Source organism: Hypanus sabinus, chromosome 2 (genome assembly GCF_030144855.1).
Source record: "Hypanus sabinus isolate sHypSab1 chromosome 2, sHypSab1.hap1, whole genome shotgun sequence".
NCBI classification, from domain to species: domain Eukaryota; kingdom Metazoa; phylum Chordata; class Chondrichthyes; order Myliobatiformes; family Dasyatidae; genus Hypanus; species Hypanus sabinus.
The window spans coordinates 161,165,327-161,175,344 of record NC_082707.1 but is presented as its reverse complement, the minus strand read 5'-3'; the positions used below and the strand labels follow the sequence as shown (position 1 = coordinate 161,175,344).

Genomic DNA, 10,018 nt, shown 5'->3' with positions numbered 1-10,018 from the left:
TCAGGCTCCCAAATCTCCTTCATGACGCCTCATTCTCCCACCCAAATTCAGTCTCCCAAATCTCCATCATAACACCTCATTCTCGCACCCACCTTCAGGCTCACAAACAACTGTAATCACACATCATTCTCCCACCAACATTCAGGCACCCAAACTATTGACTTTACACCTCAATCTCCCACCCGTCTTCAGGCTCCCAAAACTACGTCATCACACCAGATTCTCCAACCCACTTTCAGGCTCCCAAATCTCTGTAAACAGATCTCATTCGCCCACCCATCTTCAGGCTCCCAAATCTGCATTATCACACCTCATTCTCCACCCACATTCAGGCTCCCAAATCTCTGTCATCTCAACTCATTCTCCCACCAAAATTCAGGCTCCCAAACTACTGTCAACATTTGCCTCCCCTCTTCAGGCTCCCAATTCTCCGTCATCACAATACATTCTCCCACCCATATTCAGGCTCACTAATCTCTGTCATCAAACCTCATTCTCCCACACACCTTCAGGCTCCCAAACTATTGTCATCACACCTCATTTTCCCAGCCACCTTCAGGCTCCCAAATCTCTATCATGACACCTCATTCTCTCACCCACCTTCAGGCTCCCAAATCTCCATCATCACTCCTCATTCTCCCACCCACCTTCAGGCTCATAAACGATTGTCATCGCACCTCATTCTTTCACTTATCTGCAGCCTCCCAAACTACTGTCAACGCACCTCATATTCCCACCCATCTTCATGCTCCCAAATCTCTGTCATCACACCTCATTCTACCACCCTCTTTCAGGCTCCCAAATCTACGTAATCACACCTCATTCTCCCACCCACCTTCAGGCCCCTAAATCTCTGTCATCACACCTCATTCTCCCAGCTATCTTCAGGCTTCCAAACTACTGTCATCACACCTGATTATCCCAGCCATGTTCAGGCTCACAAACTACAGCCATCAATCCTCATACTCCCACACATCTTAAGGCTCCCAAATCTCAGGCATCACACATCATTCTCCCACGCATCATCAGGGTCCCAAATCTCCGTCATGACACCTCATTCTCCCACTCATCCTCAGCTCCCACACTATTGTCATCACACCTCATTCTCCCAACCTCCTGCAGGCTCCCAAATCTCCGTCATCACACTTCATTCTCCCACCCACCTTCATGCTCTCAAACTACTGTCATCACACCTCATTCTCCCACCCACCTTCATGCTCTCAAACTACTGTCATCACACATCATTCTCCCACCCACCTTCATGCTCTCAAACTACTGTCATCACACATCATTCTCCCACCCACCTTCATGCTCTCAAACTACTGTCATCACACCTCATTCTCCGACCCAACTTCACGCTCCCAAAGCATTGTCATCAAAGCTCATTCTGCAACATGTCTTCAGGCTCCCAGATCTCCGTCATCACACCTCATTCTCCCAACTATCTTCAGGCTCCCAAACTACTGTCATCACTCCTCATTCTCCCACCTATCTTCAGGCAACCTACCTATTGTCATCACACCTCATTCTCCCACCCACCTTCAGGCTCCCAAATCTCCATCATCACACCTCATTCTCCCACCTATCTTCAGGCTCCCTACCTATTGTCATCACACCTCATTCTCCCACCCACCTTCAGGCACCCTTACTATTGACATTACACCTCAATCTCCCACCCGTCTTCAGGCTCCCAAAACTACGTCATCACACCAGATTCTCCAACCCACTTTCAGGCTCCCAAATCTCTGTAAACAGATCTCATTCGCCCACCCATCTTCAGGCTCCCAAATCTGCGTTATCACACCTCATTCTCCACCCACATTCAGGCTCCCAAATCTCTGTCATCTCAACTCATTCTCCCACCAAAACTCAGGCTCCCAAACTACTGTCAACATTTGCCACCCCTCTTCAGGCTCCCAATTCTCCGTCATCGCACCACATTCTCCCACCCATATTCAGGCTCACTAATCTCTGTCATCAAACCTCATTCTCCCACACACCTTCAGGCTCCCAAACTATTGTCATCACACCTCATTTTCCCAGCAATCTTCAGTCTCCGAAATCTCCGTCATCAAACCTCATTCTCACTCCCATCTTCAGGATCCAAAATCTCCGTCATCAAACCTCATTCTCCCACCCACCTTCAGGCTCCCACACTATTGTCATCACACATCATTCTCCCACCCACTTGCAGCCTCCCAGACTATTGTCATCACACCTCATATTCCCACCCACCTTCAGGCTCCCAAGTCTCTATTATCACACCTCATTCTCTTACCCACCTTCATGCCCCCAAATCTCCGTCATCACACCTCATTTTCCCACCCACCTTCAGGCTCCCAAATCTCTATCATGACACCTCATTCTCTCACCCACCTTCAGGCTCCCAAATCTCCATCATCACTCCTCATTCTCCCACCCACCTTCAGGCTCATAAACGATTGTCATCGCACCTCATTCTTTCACTTATCTGCAGCCTCCCAAACTACTGTCAACGTACCTCATATTCCCACCCATCTTCATGCCCCCAAATCTCCATCATCACACATCATTCTCCCACCCACCTTCAGGCTCCCAAACTACTGTTATCACACCTCATTCTCCCAACCACCTTCAGGATCCCAAACTATTGGCATTACACCTCATTCTCCCAACCATCTTCAGTCTCCCAAATCTCTGTCATCACACCTCATTCTCTAACCCTCCTTCAGCCTCCCAAACAGCTGAAATCACACCTCATTCTCCCACCCACCATCAGGCTCCCAAACCACTGTCATCACACCTCATTCTCCCACCCATCTTCAGGCTCACAAACTACTGTCATCACACCTTGCTCTCCTACCGAGCCCCGAGCTCTCAAATCCCCATTCATGAAATGAGACAGATCTGAGCCTTCATCAGAATGAATATCAAGCATGAAAGGGGTGGGGTGGGGGGAATACGGAATGGCTGTGCAAAATAATGTTGTCAAAGTAGTCATTACTTCAGAGGGACCACAAGAGAACGCAGATGCTGGAATCTGGAGCAGCAACCAAACTCAGTGGGAGGAAATAAATTGTTAATATTTCGGAAGTGGGGTGATTATCAATGTGGGTGCTTTGGACTGGATGGGAGAGTGGGTTTTTATTTGCAGAGCATTGAAGCCCGAAAATATTGTCAATTCATTTCCTCCCACAGATACCGATCGTTGCACTCCAGCAGAGTTTGTAGCCAGCACTTCAATATCAAGATAAAATGTGCAGATCAGGCACTGACAGTTAGTCTGTTACATTCCTGACGTTTCCTCTTCATTGAAGAAATCAGACTCGGATTGTGCCACTTATATTGATCTAATGTTGCCCGACGGAAGTTCAATGTCCAGTGCCTCATCTTTCATCTGACACGTTATAGCCCCCAAGATTCAATGTTGAATTCAACCATTTCTAGTAAGCAATTGTAATTTCTCTCCAATGACAATGCTGGAAATTTCATTTTTAATGTCTTTTCCTTTTTATCTCTAACTGTTGGACCTTGATAATTTTGTTCTGCATTCAGTCACAGACATGCTCCTTTCTCGTTGCTCCAACCCTCCTCCTCTTTGAAACATAAAGCAGCTTTATTTTCCCACTTTTCCAGTTTAGATGAAGATTCATTGTCATGAAACTTTTGTCTCACTTTCTCTTTCCATAGATACTGAGTGCTGTCTGCATATCCACTTTTATTTTCGATCTCAGATTTTTACTCCAATCCTTACTGATTGTATAGAATAACTTTAGCAGATCTGGTAACCCTTTTTCTTCAGTGCTTGCCCTTGACAGGCCATGCACAAAGTTATTGATCACCAATGTGTCAGTTTCGGTGAGAACATTCTGAACTAAAGTTATTCCAAAAAACACTGCATTAGGCTGAAAAGTGCTACTTCTGTAAATCAAAGTCCAGGTGGCAGGAGTCATGAATTAAAGGCTGGAGTCAGAGAACACTACAACACACAAGCAAGCCCTTCAGCCCATCTAAACCATGCTGAATCATTGATCTGCCTAGTCCCATTGGCTTGCTCCTGGGCTTTAGCCCTCCATATCCTTCCAATTTACATACCTATCCAAACTTCTCTTAACTGTTGAAATTGAACCAGCATCCACCAGTTACACTGGGAACTCATTCCACACACTCAGCACCCTCTGAATGAAGAAATTCTTCCTCATGATCCCCTTAAACATTTCACCTTTCACCCTTAACCTATGACCTCTCATTGTAATCTCACCCAACCGCAGTGGTAAAAGTCTGCTTGCATTTACCTTATCTATACGCCTCATAATTTTGGATACCTCAGTCAAATCTCCCCTCAACCTTTTATGTTCGAGCGAATTAAGTACTAACCTATTCAACCTTTCCCCATAACTCAGGTCCTGAAGTCCCAGCAACATCCTTTTAAATTTTCTCTGCATTCTTTTAATCTTAATTACTTCTTTCCTGTGGGTAGGTGACCAAAACTGCACACAATATTCCAAGTTAGGTCTCACTAATGTCTTCTATAATTTCAACATTTCTTCCCAATTCCTATACTCAATACACTGGTTTATGAAGGCCAATGCGCCTAAAGCTTTCTTCACAACCCTATCTACCTGTGGTGCCACTTTGGATCTGTATTCCCAGATCTCCCTGTTCTACTGCATTCCTCAGTGCCCTACAACTCACCGTGTAAGACCTACCCTGGTTGGTTCACCCAGAGTGCTACACCTCACACTTATCTACATCGCATTCCACCTGCCATTTTTAGCCCATTTCTTCAGCTGGTTCGGATCTCAGCTGCTACAAGCTTTGAAAGTCTTCCTTGCTGTCCACTGCACCCGCAGTCTTGGTGGCATCCACAATTTGCTGATCCAGTTGACCATTTTGCCATCCAGATCATTGATATAGATGACAAGACACAACAGACCCAACCCCAATCTCTGCAGCACACCACCAGTCAGAAAAGCAACCACCTACTACCACTCACTGGCTTCTCCTGCGAAGTCAATGTCTAATCCAGTTTACCACCACACCTTGAATGCCAGGTGACTGAACCTTCCTGACCAGCCTCCCACGCAGATGTCACAATCTTTGGACAAGCGGACCCAGGTCTGGAGTAAATTCAGGACTCGATAGTAGAAATTAACAATGAAGGTTTATTCGGGGAATAATATGAGAATAATCCCGAGCTTGCTTACTTGGGATTTGAACACACAACTGGCCAAAATAAAAAAAAATCACCTGAGAATGAGAGGCAAAAGGAAACCATAATCAAATAATGAGCATTACAAAAAAACATGATAACAGTTTAATGATAAGAGTAGTCATTAAGCAACTCTAATAAACTCGAAACCTGCCATTACCCAGTGCACCTTGTTGATCCGAAGGGTTCGCGACCGGATCCTCCCCCCCACCCCGCTTACGGCTGGCACAGACTGATCAGGATACATGTAATAAAAGTCCATGATTAAAAAAGGATCCAGGATGTCCTGAGAGGGAACCCAGCATCTCTTCTCTGCAAAAAGTTTCCATTTTCATTGCTAACATAATTGATTTTTGCCACAAAAGTTCTGCTCATTCTTTGAATTAATCCTAATAGGTAGTTTAAGGACTAAAGGAGCAGATACGTTATCCAGAATCTTTCTGTGCTTCATTGTTGCAGGATCAAAGGAGAGTCATAATAAAGCCAAGATAAGATAATGCAGTCTTCCAGTTAATTCTATCACTTCTGCTTCTTGTAATGAGGTACATTTATTGAAGTAATATCTGCTATCACCCAACAGCATTTCTGGTGAAAGAAAGTAGTCAATGATGTCAGAAACCATCTACAATTTGCTGAGTCACATGTTTCTTCCCCAGAGGCCACTGCAAAATCATTCTGTGGCAAAAAAAAACTAATTCTAGATGATGCATTCTCCCCTTTTGCTGTTCCATGGGAACCGACTATTTCAATCGTTACCACTTGCACTGAATGCTCCTTATATTTTGTTCGTGTCTGTTTATTTGGAGTCTTGGCAGTCACGTGCTGTTGCTCATTTTGTGATGCCAAATTACCTGCACTCTTAATCTTAATTGAAATATTAGCATCACTTGAAGGACCACACTTTTGTGGAACCTTGTTAGGTGGTGGAAATGCTAGAGCTGTGTCTGGAAAAGCTTCCTCTTGGAGGGAAACATTGCAACAACAGCAACAAAAGATCCTAGTCCCCAATTTCCCACCAAACGTTCTTTCTATTACTGTTTTCTCTGGATTTCAACCTTCTGTACAGCCTTCATTGCCTGAATGTCTCTGCCCATGGGAAACTCCTTTACTAGTCTTCTCTTCTTCACGTAGCCTGTCCAATAGATATCTTCAATACTCGCAACCAGTGATTAAACCATGAAGCTTTCAAAAAGGTACATGGAGAGATGGCTATGTTCCAGGAAACCAAATAACCATTGAAGTTTCATCATTAATGACTGTGAATCACTCTCCTTGATTAGAATAACAGCATTCCTGAAGTCAGAGGTCATGAAAAGTATCTGAATGACACTCTTCATGTAACAGGTATTGCCAAGATCTGCCAGTCCTGTCTTTCCTGTATCCAATTTTGCAGAGTGCCTGGATGTCACAAAAAGAAATGCATTGGAACCTTTGTACAAAGCAGTGAGTGTCATATAGAAGGTTGAGTCCTGAGTACAAAGGGTCCGATACAATTTTCTTGTGACATCCAGGCATTCTGATTGAGCAGCTGCTTTATTTTTCCATCATTTGGAATTGGAAAATCCTTTAGTGATTGTATGACATGTTCATATAGGTCAGGGAAGCCCGAAAGCTGCAAGATCATGCAGAGTACCAATTCAGACCATTGTTGTCGACAGTTTATAGCAGAATTGGACTTTTCTTTAGAGAGTGACATTATTAATTTAGGAATGTGACAAACAAGAACATGGAATGTTTCCAATGAATATTGGAAAGTTAAAAGCCTATATTTCAGCACAGCAAGTTCTCCTGCTCTTATAACTGGGAAGAAGAGCCTTGAGAACATCTGTTCGATTTTTGAAAGCATGACTTCAAGGAAAATGCTGAAGTTTTTCACATCAGCCAAATATTTCAGTAAGCCAATAATCCATTGATCTATGTTACTTGCTAATGGCCAGAAAGCCATTCGCTCGTATTGGTCAAAGCAGTCGTCATTCATCCAGTTTTGAATGACCCCCATCCATGATTTCCAATAGCTCATATTGGACCACTGTGGCCAATGCATTTGATGGGCCATCAAATACATCCACATCCTTTTGGAATTGTGTATCACTCAACAGTGTTAACCTTGTAGCGAATTAAACATGGCTATGCACTGTTTACCATTGAGAGGTTCTTTTGCTGCTTTTAAAATACGTCTTACAAGAACATGCTTGACAGAAGTTGGATGGCAAGACAACATCATAGCTTTGAAAATCTTGTCCATTTTTTTTCTCCCTAGGCTGGCTGTAATAAGCAGACAAGTCAGAGAGCCTTCCCCAGGGAGAGCACGTACCAGGTAGTAAATTAATATTGCATTCATAGTCCCTGTATGGCGGAGCATAGTGGCTCTCCTTTGCTAAAAACCTCCAACAAATCTGAATACTCTAAAGGCACTCCAGACAACTCAATGGTTCCATTTAATATCAGAGAATATTAGAGAAAATCAGAGAATATATCAGAGAAATTCTTACTCTTCGCAGACACCCATGAAACAGAAGAAAAGTCCCAAAGAATGAATGACAGAAAAACATTAGAACCCCAAAGCCCCACTCCCATGCACAAGCAGTGCCAAAGCATCAGCCCTCCCTCTCCCATTCCCCATTTATTTCAGCAGAAAGCATCAGCCCCTCACCATCTGGCATGCAAGCAACAGCGAAGCTCCCAAAGAGGTCATGATGTAGAGTCCATCAAAGCCGCTGTTCATCCCAACAGTTCGACATCCCACATGCTCTTCCTCTGTCACTAATGAGGAAAATAGAGGTATCAGTCCTTCCACAGCGAGAAGGGAGACCAATAGCACACTATGTCGATGTTACTGTTCGCAACAATGCTTTATTTCGAGTTTCTTCAACTCCAGAATCTGCAGCAAACTTGCTCTCACCATTGACAGAGAGAGAGAGAGAGAGAGAGAGAGAGAGAGAGAGAGCAATCTCTAAAGGACAGAGGCCTCCAACAGCTGCACCCCCATCTCAATATTCCAATCACACGTGATGCTTAACTCAGCAACAACTGCGAGGAATCGGGTCATCCACAGGGCCGCACAAGGCCACAGCCTGAAGGTGCACATCTTCCAGGCTGCTCCTGGAGATATTGGAAATGCTAGGCTGATCGGTGAACTCCAAGAGCAGGAACCCACCACTGTGCAGAACTGCAGTTTGAGAGTTGGTGTAGATCAAGAACTATGCCAGGACCTCAGCCACCTTGAAAAGGAAACAAGAGACAGTGAAGAGAAGAATTTAAGTTGTTTCACAGATGAACTCGAAGAAGTTGTCCTCTAATGCCAGTTTTAGCTCCTCTCCAACTCTGTTGAGTACAAGCCGAGTCTTGAGGAGTCAGGAAGCCATTTGACTGATGACTCAACATGATTCACAGCAGGTCCCTCATAAACTCAGGCAGCATCTCTGAAACTAGGGAAGGACTCTCGGAAACTCTAGGAAGGCATGTATCCTGGCAAAGGGTCAACCAACCCTGAATGGTGCCAGAAGACCAGCTAATCCAATGAATGTCTGGAGAATGAATAAAATGAAAATGAACCTTGGGAGTTTGGATTTTCTTTGCCAGTCCGATGTCCAAAAAATTCTTCGCTGAACCAGAGTCTACCAAAGGTGGGGTAGCATTGCTGGCTAGAGAGGAGATTAACTCAATAGAAAGGAAGGACATTAGTCTGGAGGATGTGGAATCGATATGGGTAGAGCTGCATAACACTAAGGGGCAGGAAACGCTGGTGGGAGTTGTACTAACAGTAGTAGTGAGGTTGGGGATGGCATTAAACAGGAAATTAGAAATGCGTGCAATAAAGGAACAGTAGTTATAACGGGTGACTTCAATCTACATATAGATTGGGTGAACCAAATTGGTAAGGGTGCTGAGGAAGAGGATTTCTTGGAATGTATGCGGGATGGTTTTCTGAACCAACATGTGGAGGAACCAACTAGAGAGCAGGCCATTCTAGATTGGGTATTGAGCAATGAGGAAGGGTTAGTTAGCAATCCTGTCATGCGAGGCCCCTTGGGTAAGAGTGACCATAATATGGTGGAATTCTTCATTAAGATGGAGAGTGACATAGTTAATTCAGAAACAAAGGTTCTGAACTTAAAGAAGGATAACTTTGAAGGTATGAGACGTGAATTAGCTAAGATAGCCTGGCGAAAGATACTTAAAGGGTTGACGGTGGATATGCAATGGCAAGCATTTAAAGATCGCATGGATGAGCAACAACAATTGTTCATCCCAGTTTGGCAAAAGAATAAACCAGGGAAGGTAGTGCACCCATGGCTGATAAGGGAAATTAGGGATAGTATCAAGTCCAAAGAAGAAACATATAAATTAGCAAAAAAAAAGCAGCACTCCTGAGGACTGGGAGAAATTCAGAGACCAGCAGAGGAGGACAAAGGGCTTAATTAGGAAAGGGAAAAAAGATTATGAGAGAAAGCTGGCAGGGAACATAAAAACTGACTGTAAAAGCTTTTATAGATATGTGAAAAGAAAAAGATTGGTCAAGACAAATGTAGGTCCCTTACAGTCAGAAACAGGTGAATTGATCATAGGGAACAAGGACATGGCAGACGAATTGAATAACTACTTTGGTTCTGTCTTCACTAAGGAGGACATAAATAATCTTCCGGAAATAGTAGGGGACCGAGGGTCTAGTGAGATGGAGGAACTGAGGGAAATACATGTAAGTAGGGAAGTGGTGTTAGGTAAATTGAAGGGATTAAAGGCAGATAAATCCCCAGGGCCAGATGGTCTGCATCCCAGAGTGCTTAAGGAAGTAGCCCAAGAAATAGTGGATGCATTAGTGATAAT

At 44.1% G+C, this 10,018-nt stretch overlaps 1 pseudogene; it reads right to left on the bottom strand.

The window, feature by feature from the left end:
• Window positions 1–5,182: 5,182 nt before the first annotated feature.
• On the bottom strand, window positions 5,183–7,916 carry LOC132403985 (ubiquitin carboxyl-terminal hydrolase 35-like; annotated as a pseudogene).
• Between the last annotated feature and the right edge of the window lie 2,102 nt (window positions 7,917–10,018).